A 10,522-nucleotide genomic window follows, 5' to 3' on the forward strand; every position below is an offset into this window, starting at 1 on the left:
TAGAGGAAACCCGCTGTCGCCACATAGGCTACTCTTTTACGACAGGCAGCAAGGGATCTTTTATTTGCACTTCCCACAGGCAGGATAGCACAAACCATGACCTTTGTTGAACCAGTTATTGATCACTGGTCGGTGCAAGTGGTTTACACCTACCCATTGAGCCTTGCGAAGCACTCACTCGGGGTTTGGAGTCGATATCTGGATTAAAAATCCCATGCCTCGACTGGGATCCGAATCCAGTACCTACCAGCCTGTAGACCGATGGTCTAACCACGACGCCACCGGAGCCGGTATGAAACTACCAGGCCCATACGCGCGGGGGGGTGGGGGGGGGGGGGGTGCGTACGCACCCCTATAGTCTGCCAAGGTCCGTCCGTGGATGTGTAAAACAACCTGTTACCAGACCATGGATTTGTCATACGTGTAGTTCGGAACTTCCAGATCAGTCTGTGCACGCGAAACATTGATTAATGATCAAAACTGTTATGTACACTAGAGGCATAAAACAATTTTCATTCAATGACTAAATGGCGAACAGCATAGGGCCTGGTCAGACTGCAGCAGACATGGGGTAATAACCTTTCTTCTGCATTTTGAGGCAAAGAAACATTTCAAATTTACTTCCCAGAATGCAGGAATATGCATCTCCTGCATTCTAGATTTTTTTTAAAATGGGGGGGGGGCATGCCCCCGGACCCCCTAGCAACATCGATTACGCACCCCCACATAAATTTCTGCGTACGGGCCTGACTACTCAAATGGAAGTTGTATATTAGCTGTGAATGCACTTTAAAATATTGGAAGTGGGTGGGTGGGTGTTGTTTTCGTCGTTAGTAGAGGGTTTCAGATTAGAGCTGTGGACAGTAAGTTATCTGATGCTGAACTGGCAAATAAAACTGATAGAAAAACAATGTTGGGAACCAAATTATGTGTTGACATTAAGGTGGATGCATGATGCATAGGCACTCCTTAACTGTGCTGCCAATCTCCCCCCCGCGAAAATCGGAGTTCCGCTAATTTTATATTTCAATTTTTTTTTCTAACGAAGTCTTTTCCGATTCATACCTGCCACCTACTCGGGATACATAGCCCGATAAAATCTAACCTCATTTATTCGAGAAAAAGGCGAAATATTACTTTTCGGCTTCAACGCATTTGCCATTCGAGTAAGTCTCTATTCGGTGATTTCGAAGCACTTCGTAATAACGGAATCGCCCAAATTGTGACAGGCGTCGGTAATTTTTTTAAAGTGACGTGGCGGCACGTTTTTAAAACTTGTGAACATGGGCGACAGCGCAACCAAAAGCGCGCAACAAAAAGCTTTCAAATAATAGCATGTTCATTACAAATATTAATATTAGTAATACCAATAATGTCTCTGCGTTTTGCGCCGCTTTCTCTGGCTTTTCATCCTGTTATTGTATTAAAGGTGCAATCCCTCTTCCCCATTTTATAGGATAAAATTTCTATAGTTATTATATTGTATTTTCATAAGTTGGATGAGTGTTTCTTTGGGAACACTCATATGGTTACTACCTGCAGCAGCTGGTTCAAGTAATATATATATAGTGTTAGTCTTTGTTAGCGTCTTGCACTCCATTTATAACATGTGTTTCTCCCTCCCTCCCCCCACCTCTTTCTCTTTCTCTCTATCTCTCTCTCACACACACACATACACACACACACGCATGCATGTACGCACGCGCACACGCACACACACACACATACACACTCACTCTCTCTCTCTCTCTCTCTCTCTCTCTCTCTCTCTCTCTCTCTCTCTCTCTCTCTCTCTCTCTCTCTCTCTCTCTCTCATGCAACGCATGAAGTTAGTTCCGAAAAATTACCAAACGCACCCCCCCACCCCATAAAACCGGCTGGCTACGGGCCTGCATGTAAATATAGTTAGTGGTTAGTGAGAGAGAAGTCAGTTTAGAGGATTTATGCTAGACTCAGATTACCAATTGTCACAACGGAGTTGGCCAATTCGCAGATATCTGTACTCCGAGCACTCTTACAACTCGATTATTGTCGTATACAACTACAATCGATTAATTGTTAATGTGAGCACACCCTTCGTGGGCCCCTGCGTGTGCTGTAACCTCACCGTGGTGCAGGGGTGTAACATTCTCTTTGAGAATGGCCAATACAGCACAAATTGAAGTTTTGAGTAAAATTCAGTATCCGTAAAATTCTGTGATATTTGTGTTTTTAAAACAGTTCTTTACACTGTTTTTGTTTAAGTCTTGAATTTTTATATTGATGTTGATCATCACTTTATTTATTTGCATTACCATAGTTTGACACCCAATAGCCGATGTATTGTTCGTGCTGGGGTGTCGTTAAACATTCATTCATTCATTCATTCATTCATCATTCCCTTCGTGGGGGGAATTACAACTGTCGAGTTGGTCAACTCCGTCATGACAGTTGGTAGTCTGAATCAAGCATAACACCTATCCACTGAGGTGTTAAAACTTGTTCTCGGTGGGAGCCAGTACCGGGATGAGAACCCAGTATCTACCAATCTTAAATTCGCTGGCTTAATCACAACACAACCGACGCCGGTCGGCCCTCTTTAAAACATTTTTTTTTTTTTTATGATTATGATTTTATTTTAATGAAGACAACCTTCATCACTAATTGTGTTTTGATGTATTACTGCGCGAGATAAAAGTATCTTTCTATTTTTATTTGTACTACATCTGTTAGAGTAATACAATAACGTACCTGCCTCATCATCACCTCGCTTACAGTCGAACAGCTGCTCTCTTCATTTACCACCACTTTGTTTTTGCGGTTGTCTGGGAGGGTAAAGTGAAGCCAGAAATAACTTTTGTTATTTTAGTCAGTCTAGAGATCTTCAAAGAAAGAAAAAATCCCTAAAACAAATTCATGTCTAATTTTAGAATGTTCAAAAAACCCGAATAAGTACATATCATGTTAGCACGTAAACAATATATTAAAGAGTCTAAAGTGAGTTTTCAGCCTTAGCAAGACTTCCGTTTGTGCCCTCCAACAAAATAAACACATATCCTTCTGTTTATTTTAAAACACTGTCTTACCTTAACATGTTTTAGATATAAAGCATTATATGGATAAATACATTAGGAATGACCTGTGGCCGAATTATTTCAAATTTCGTTTGGCTGTTGCAAGAAATAATAAATTAGTACATACGAAATTAATTTAGACAAAGATTAATTTTGAGCTACTACAAATCTAGACCTGCACGAGAGAGAGAGAGAGAGAGAGAGAGAGAGAGAGAGAGAGAGAGAGAGAGAGAGAGAGAGAGAGAGAGAGAGAGAGAGAGAGAGAGAGAGAGAGAGAGAGAGAGAGAGAGAGAGAGAGAGACAGAGAGAGAGACAGACAGACAGACAGAGACAGAGAGAGAGAGGAGGGGGGAGAGGGAGAGAGATAGACAGACAGAGAGAGAGAGAGAGAGAGAGAGAGAGAGAGAGAGAGAGAGAGAGAGAGAGGGAGGGAGGGAGGGAGGGAGGGAGACAAACACATTTTATAAATGGAGTGCAAGACGCTATGTTGACATGCACTCATGAATCAGTGTTCAAACAGTGATGATATCAGGTGTTCAAGAAAGTGGAGCAAATCCTGCCCCACAATTTGCACCTTTCGTGAGAACAGCCAAAAGTCGTCTTGTTTTTTTCATATATAAAAAAATTAATAATAATTTTTAAAAATCGCCATATAGTCAAAAGTTGTCAGTAATGCGCGTCTTAGTAAGGTATATATATATACACATAAGTTTGTTTTCCGTCCCAACCAGTGCTTTACGACTGATACATCAAAAGCAAACTTATGAGAAACAGTTAAAGGTTTTCTTTTTTAACGACACTACTAGAGCACATTGATTAATCAGTCATCGGCTATTTATGTCAAACTTTTTGACGTATAGTCTTAGAGAGGGATCTACGTTTCCATAAGTAGCAAAGGATGTTTTATATGCATCATCCCATAGACAAGATAGCACATATCACAGCCTTTGCTTATGAGAAGTGCATAATTATAAAATATCTCTTACTGTTTTGTTTGTTTGTTTGTTTTTTCGGTAGGAGTAGCATATGTGTTTGACAGCGAGTTTTGTCTTTTTCTCTCCTGACCAAATGACAGACCCTAGTTTTTAAACACTAAGGCATATTTCTCACTATTAGAGTCGTTTATGATCACTGAAATCAAACATTACTTATGTTTTATTGTTTAGATTATCCATTTCCGTACAACCGAAGTGTTTCTGGTCATCCTGGTGTTTCTAATACCACACAATGCATTTGTTTTCATATGTTTAAAAATGCACGTGCGTCTGAGAAGTAACGCTTATGGAGTCGCGTTTTAGTCTATTTTAAAGGATATTTCAACGTCACAGACTCTTGTTTCACTATGTTGTGTCTAAATTTGTTACAGGTTTGTAAATTAACCAAATTTAGTGTCCATTTTTACGGGTTGAAATTAGTGTCTATGTGAAAAATATGTCTTAGTGTTTAAAAACTAAGGTCTGTCCCTTTAAACAGCGAATAATTATTGTTTAAACAGAGAATACTGCGGGTGTCAGTTAGATAGCATTTATCTTGCAACAGAGAATACTGTGGGTGGCAGTTAGATAGCATTTACCTTGCAACAGAGAATACTGCGGGTGGCAGTTATATACCATTTATCTTACAACAGAGAATACTGTGGGTGGCAGTTATATACCATTTATCTTACAATAGAGAATACTGTGGGTGGCAGTTAGATAGCATTTATCTTACAATAGAGAATACTGTGGGTGGCAGTTAGATAGCATTTATCTTACAACAGAGAATACTGTGGGTGGCAGTTAGATAGCATTTATCTTACAACAGAGAATACTGTGGGTGGCAGTTAGATAGCATTTATCTTACAACAGAGAATACTGTGGGGGCAGTTAGATAGCATTATCTTACAACAGAGAATACTGTGGGTGGCAGTTAGATAGCATTTATCTTACAACAGAGAATACTGTGGGTGGCAGTTAGATAGCATTTATCTTAAAACAGAGAATACTGTGGGTGGCAGTTAGATAGCATTTATCTTACGAGTCAGTTTAAACAGAGAATACTGTGGGTGGCAGTTAGATAGCATTTATCTTACAATAGAGAATACTGTGGGTGGCAGTTTAGATAGCAGTTATCTTAAAACAGAGAATACTGTGGGTGGCAGTTAGATAGCATTTATCTTACAACAGAGAATACTGTGGGTGGCAGTTAGATAGCATTTATCTTACAATAGAGAATACTGTGGGTGGCAGTTAGATAGCATTTATCTTACAATAGAGAATACTGTGGGTGGCAGTTAGATAGCATTTATCTTACAACAGAGAATACTGTGGGTGGCAGTTAGATAGCATTTATCTTACAATAGAGCATACTGTGGGTGGCAGTTAGATAGCATTTATCTTACGAGTCAGTTTAAATAGAGAATACTGTGGGTGGCAGTTAGATAGCATTTATCTTACAATAGAGCATACTGTGGGTGGCAGTTAGATAGCATTTATCTTACGAGTCAGTTTAAACAGAGAATACTGTGGGTGGCAGTTAGATACCATTTATCTTACAATAGAGCATACTGTGGGTGGCAGTTAGATACCATTTATCTTACGAGTCAGTTTAAACAGAGAATACTGTGGGTGGCAGTTAGATACCATTTATCTTACGAGTCAGTTTAAACAGAGAATACTGTGGGTGGCAGTTAGATACCATTTATCTTACGAGTCAGTTTAAATAGAGAATACTGTGGGTGGCAGTTAGATACCATTTATCTTACGAGTCAGTTTAAAAAAGAGAATACTGTGGGTGGCAGTTAGATACCATTTATCTTACGAGTCACTTTAAACAGAGAATACTGTGGGTGGCAGTTAGATACCATTTATCTTAAGAGTCAGTTTAAATAGAGAATACTGTGGGTGGCAGTTAGATAGCATTTATCTTACGAGTCAGTTTAAATAGAGAATACTGTGGGTGGCAGTTAGATAGCATTTATCTTAAGAGTCAGTTTAAATAGAGAATACTGTGGGTGGCAGTTAGATAGCATTTATCTTACGAGTCAGTTTAAATAGAGAATACTGTGGGTGGCAGTTAGATAGCATTTATCTTACGAGTCGGTTTAAATAGAGAATACTGTGGGTGGCAGTTAGACAGCATTTATCTTACGAGTCAGTTTAAATAGAGAATACTGTGGGTGGCAGTTAGATAGCATTTATCTTACGAGTCAGTTTCAGTCATTCATTTCAACTTATTTTCGTGCTTATATCCAACTAAGGTTCAAGCACGCTGTCCTGGGCACACACCTCAGCTATCTGGGCTGTCTGTCCAGGACAGTGGGTTAGTTGTTAGTTGGTTAGTTGTTAGTGAGAGAGAAGAGGGTGTAGTGGCCTTACACCTACCCATTGAGCCCTTAAGAACTTGCTCTGGGATGGAGCCGGTACCGGGCTGCGAACCCTGTACCTACCAGCCTGTAGTCCGATGGCTTAACCACTACGCCACCGAGGCCGGTAGTCAGTTTCAGGTTAACTTATACATCAGAGAGTCATTTAAATGATTTCGATTTTTTTTTTAAATTTAATTTTATGGAAGTCATCGCCTAAGAGAAACCAATCGTATGTCTCTAAATTGCTATCACATGTATGTGTGTTATGCTTATGCGTTGTAACAAAATACAACAACGGATGGTGTTCTCACCAACGAATGTGTTGAGGTGTTAAATAGAGCACAATACATGAGTGGTCGTTAGACACCATTTATCTTACGAGTTGTTTTAAAATGTATCTAAAGAGACAAAGCGAGTTTGATACGTTATTAAACAACGAGTTGTAAGATAAAGAGTATTTAACGGACACGAATGTATTATTCTATTTCTTATATATCCTCAAAAAACAGGTTTTAAGCAAATTTTAACATCTTTTGCACTTGTAGCTAACTTACGCTTCACAGACAAATGATTGTCAGGTTAACTATATGTCACAGTGTATAGTAATGGATTTTGACCCTGCTGTTTTTTCATTGGATGTATGACATTGGTGACCTGGTCATCACATAGGAGTAGCCAGTCGTATGTCTTGAAATTGTACATGCACACACGTACATGTGTAAAGAAGTATGTGTTATAAAAAATAATGAATGATGTTCTCACCAACAGGTGTGTAAGAAAGAAATATTGCATTCCTTTTATAATATATTATTACATAAAATGTCAAATACACTAATACACTTCATTAATGTTAATGAGGCGGAACGTAGCTCAGTGGTACAGCGCTCGCCTGATGAGCGATCGATCTAGGATCAATTCCCGTCGGTGGGCCCATTGGGCTATTTCTCGTTCCAGCCAGTGCTCCACAACTGGTGTAACAACACGGGTTTCCTCTCTCAATATCTGTGTGGTCCTTAACCATATGTCTGACGCCATATAATGGTCAATAAAATGTGTTGAGTGCGTCGTTAAATAAAATATTTCCTTCATTAATGTTAAATTAACCTACAATTACTAGCCTAATTCAAAGTTACTTAACTTTGTGTATGAACGAAAAGCGAGAACTCAAAGCGATCTAATCTGAAATTTACCGCTTGTCTTGTCGCTTCTTTTATTCAGGTTTATTTTCTTTTCGTAAATGAGTTTTCCTTGGAAGCCAGTCAGTGACGCATAGATAACATCATCAGCGGTGAGGTGATAACGTTGGCGGTTTTACCATTTCCACGTGCGCGGACCACCTGCCTGGATTATTGTTCAAAGTCAAACAAATTATTTATACGTAAGCTCCAATATCTGAGCTAGTTAGTAACGCAAGGCCATGGAAATCAGGTTGTTCAATCAAGAGAATGTTTAAATAAAATCTCGGAAAAGCTATTTTTTATGCGGTTGAGAAAGAGGATAGATAGACAGACCGAGACAAAGGGAAAAACAGATCGAAACATATATCCACAGGGAAACGGAGCCATAGAAAGAAGAAAGACAGAGACAAATGTACATATACACAAACAGAAACTAAGATGGAGTGAGAGAGAGAGAGAGAGAGAGAGAGAGAGAGAGAGAGAGAGAGAGAGAGAGAGAGAGAGAGAGAGAGAGAGAGACACACACAGAGACAGAGAGACAGAGTGGTAAATATAAAGAGAAACAGAGACGGAGAGAGAGGAGATACTGGAGGGAAAAAGATAGGGTGAAGTAGAGAAAGCAGTGTGTTTCTTCAAACAAACTAAATAGGGTAGTACATTAATCATGACAATGTCTGCAAAAATCGCACAACTCACTTTGAAAAAAAACAAGTTCATTATTTTTTTTAACGTCTCAGTAAGCTAAAAAGTACCGGATTCTTTTCTCTTTTTTTTTTAAATAATAAAAAAAAGAAGAAGAAAAAGCACCACAAACACCACAACTTAATTCGTTTTCAGCCTTGTAACGTAAAGCAAACGCGTAGTTAGTTCTATTTCCGTCGTTAGTTTCATCCAAGAAAAACCTCTGTGTTATTTTATCCTCCACTCGTCTTGGAGAACGAAGAGGCTGTTAATGATATATAAATATATTAAAAACCAGAATAGTTTGTCTCAAAATGCAGGATAATAAAATAAAATAATAATAAAATTAAAACGAACGATAAAAGGTAATAAATTATAATAAGGATAACAACAATAAATAAATAAAAATTAAACTGAATTGGATTAAATTAAAACACACACACACACACACACACACACACACACACACACACACACACACAAACACACAAACAAAACAAGAAAAAACAAACGAACAAAATAGTTTGGAAAATATCTTTGAAAATCTAAAAACATTACCCCCCCCCCCCCCCCCCCCCCCCCCCACACACACACACACCAATCAACCCTCCAAAGAAAACCCCCAAAAGAAGGGGGTATAAAATCGGGACTGTTTTAAATATGATTAAATGAAAGGGGTTAAAGCTATCTGGTTTGCTACTAATTAGACTAAATGTATTGTACCCACAAAATGTATGTAAACGTAATATCAAGAAATATGAAGAAAGAAAATTTCAAAGACAATGTTAAAAAAAAAGGAAGACGATAAAACATATCTTTTTTAAGGGTTTGGGTGGAGCGGCAGAGCTGGATGGAAAAAGAAAAAAAGAAAGAAAAAAGGAAAATAAAAGAAAACCGGATGAATAGTAAATGATAACTGATATTTATACTATTATTGTCCATGATCTGGTTTCTGTAATACCGTTAACCCTTGCAGTTACCCTTTTATAGGTCAACATTCGTTAATTTCTTTCCAGACTGTACACAGAAGATAAGAACCAACTCAATATACACAACAATATATATATTTTTTCCTGTCCAGGTGAAGGAAATAAAGACAACATTCACCAGGTGAGACTTGTTTGCGGAATACACTGGTGATTGGCGTGTACCTCGTGTTTGGGTTTATTGTGAAGATGTGATATATTGAACGTAGCTAAGAACAGCAACAAAACGATGCCAAGTGCCTGCTATTAGAAGATGGATATATCTGCTGGTCTATTTAGGGTCTGATTGTTATCACTGACATTCTCGTCTTGATTTTTTTACGGGTCTGGCTCTGTACGTACACTACAAACGGGATCTTGAGGTGCAAAAGGTCATGGGATCGATCTCCGTGATCGGTGAATGGCCTAGTTTTGTTTGTTTGTTGTTGTTTTTCTGTAATTCATCACCAACAATATGCAACACTAACCTGCCTTGAAATCGCGTCTTTGAGAATATTTATTTCCCTTCTGCCTTGGACTCGGTCACTGGCGATGTCGGAGGTTGTGCCCAGGGCGGACGTGCCTGGATCTTAATTGGCTATAGGCACGTTAACAGAGTGTCCCATCCCATCCCATCTTTATTTTTAAATTCCCGAGAGATTACCCTCGAACCCACTAGCGATCTCGCTTCCTTTGGGAACTCGACTCATTTGCCTTCGACAAACTCAAATTGCACTTTCACTTTTAGAGTTCTGCGACACCCCTCCCCCTTTACAAAATACTGGGTCCGCACCTGAATGTGATCGGCCACTATAGTATAGTGGTTAAGCCATCGGCATTAAGACTGATAGGTTTTGGATTCGTATCCCGGTAACGACTATCAATGACTATTAAGACTTCACTACACGTTCCAACCAGTGCTCCACAACTGGTGTAACAAAGGCCGTGGTATGTACTACCCTGTCTATGGGATGGTGCATATAGAGGATCCCTTGCTGCTAAAGGGAAAGAGTAGTCCCATTACGTTGCGGCAGAGGGCGTACCTCTCTCATTATCTGTGTGGTCCGTAACCATATGTCCGACCCCATATAACCGTAATTAAAATGTGTTGAGTGCGTTGTTAAATAAATCATACTAATTGAAAAGAGTAGCGCATGAAATGGCGACATCCGGTTTCCTCTCTCAATATCTATGTGGTCCTTAACCATGTCTGACGCCATATAACTGTAAATAAAATGTGTTCCTTCGACAAACTCAAATTGCCCTTTCACTTTTAGAATTTTGTGACCCCCCCCCGTT

Source organism: Gigantopelta aegis, chromosome 8 (genome assembly GCF_016097555.1).
Source record: "Gigantopelta aegis isolate Gae_Host chromosome 8, Gae_host_genome, whole genome shotgun sequence".
Taxonomy (NCBI): Eukaryota; Metazoa; Mollusca; class Gastropoda; order Neomphalida; family Peltospiridae; genus Gigantopelta; species Gigantopelta aegis.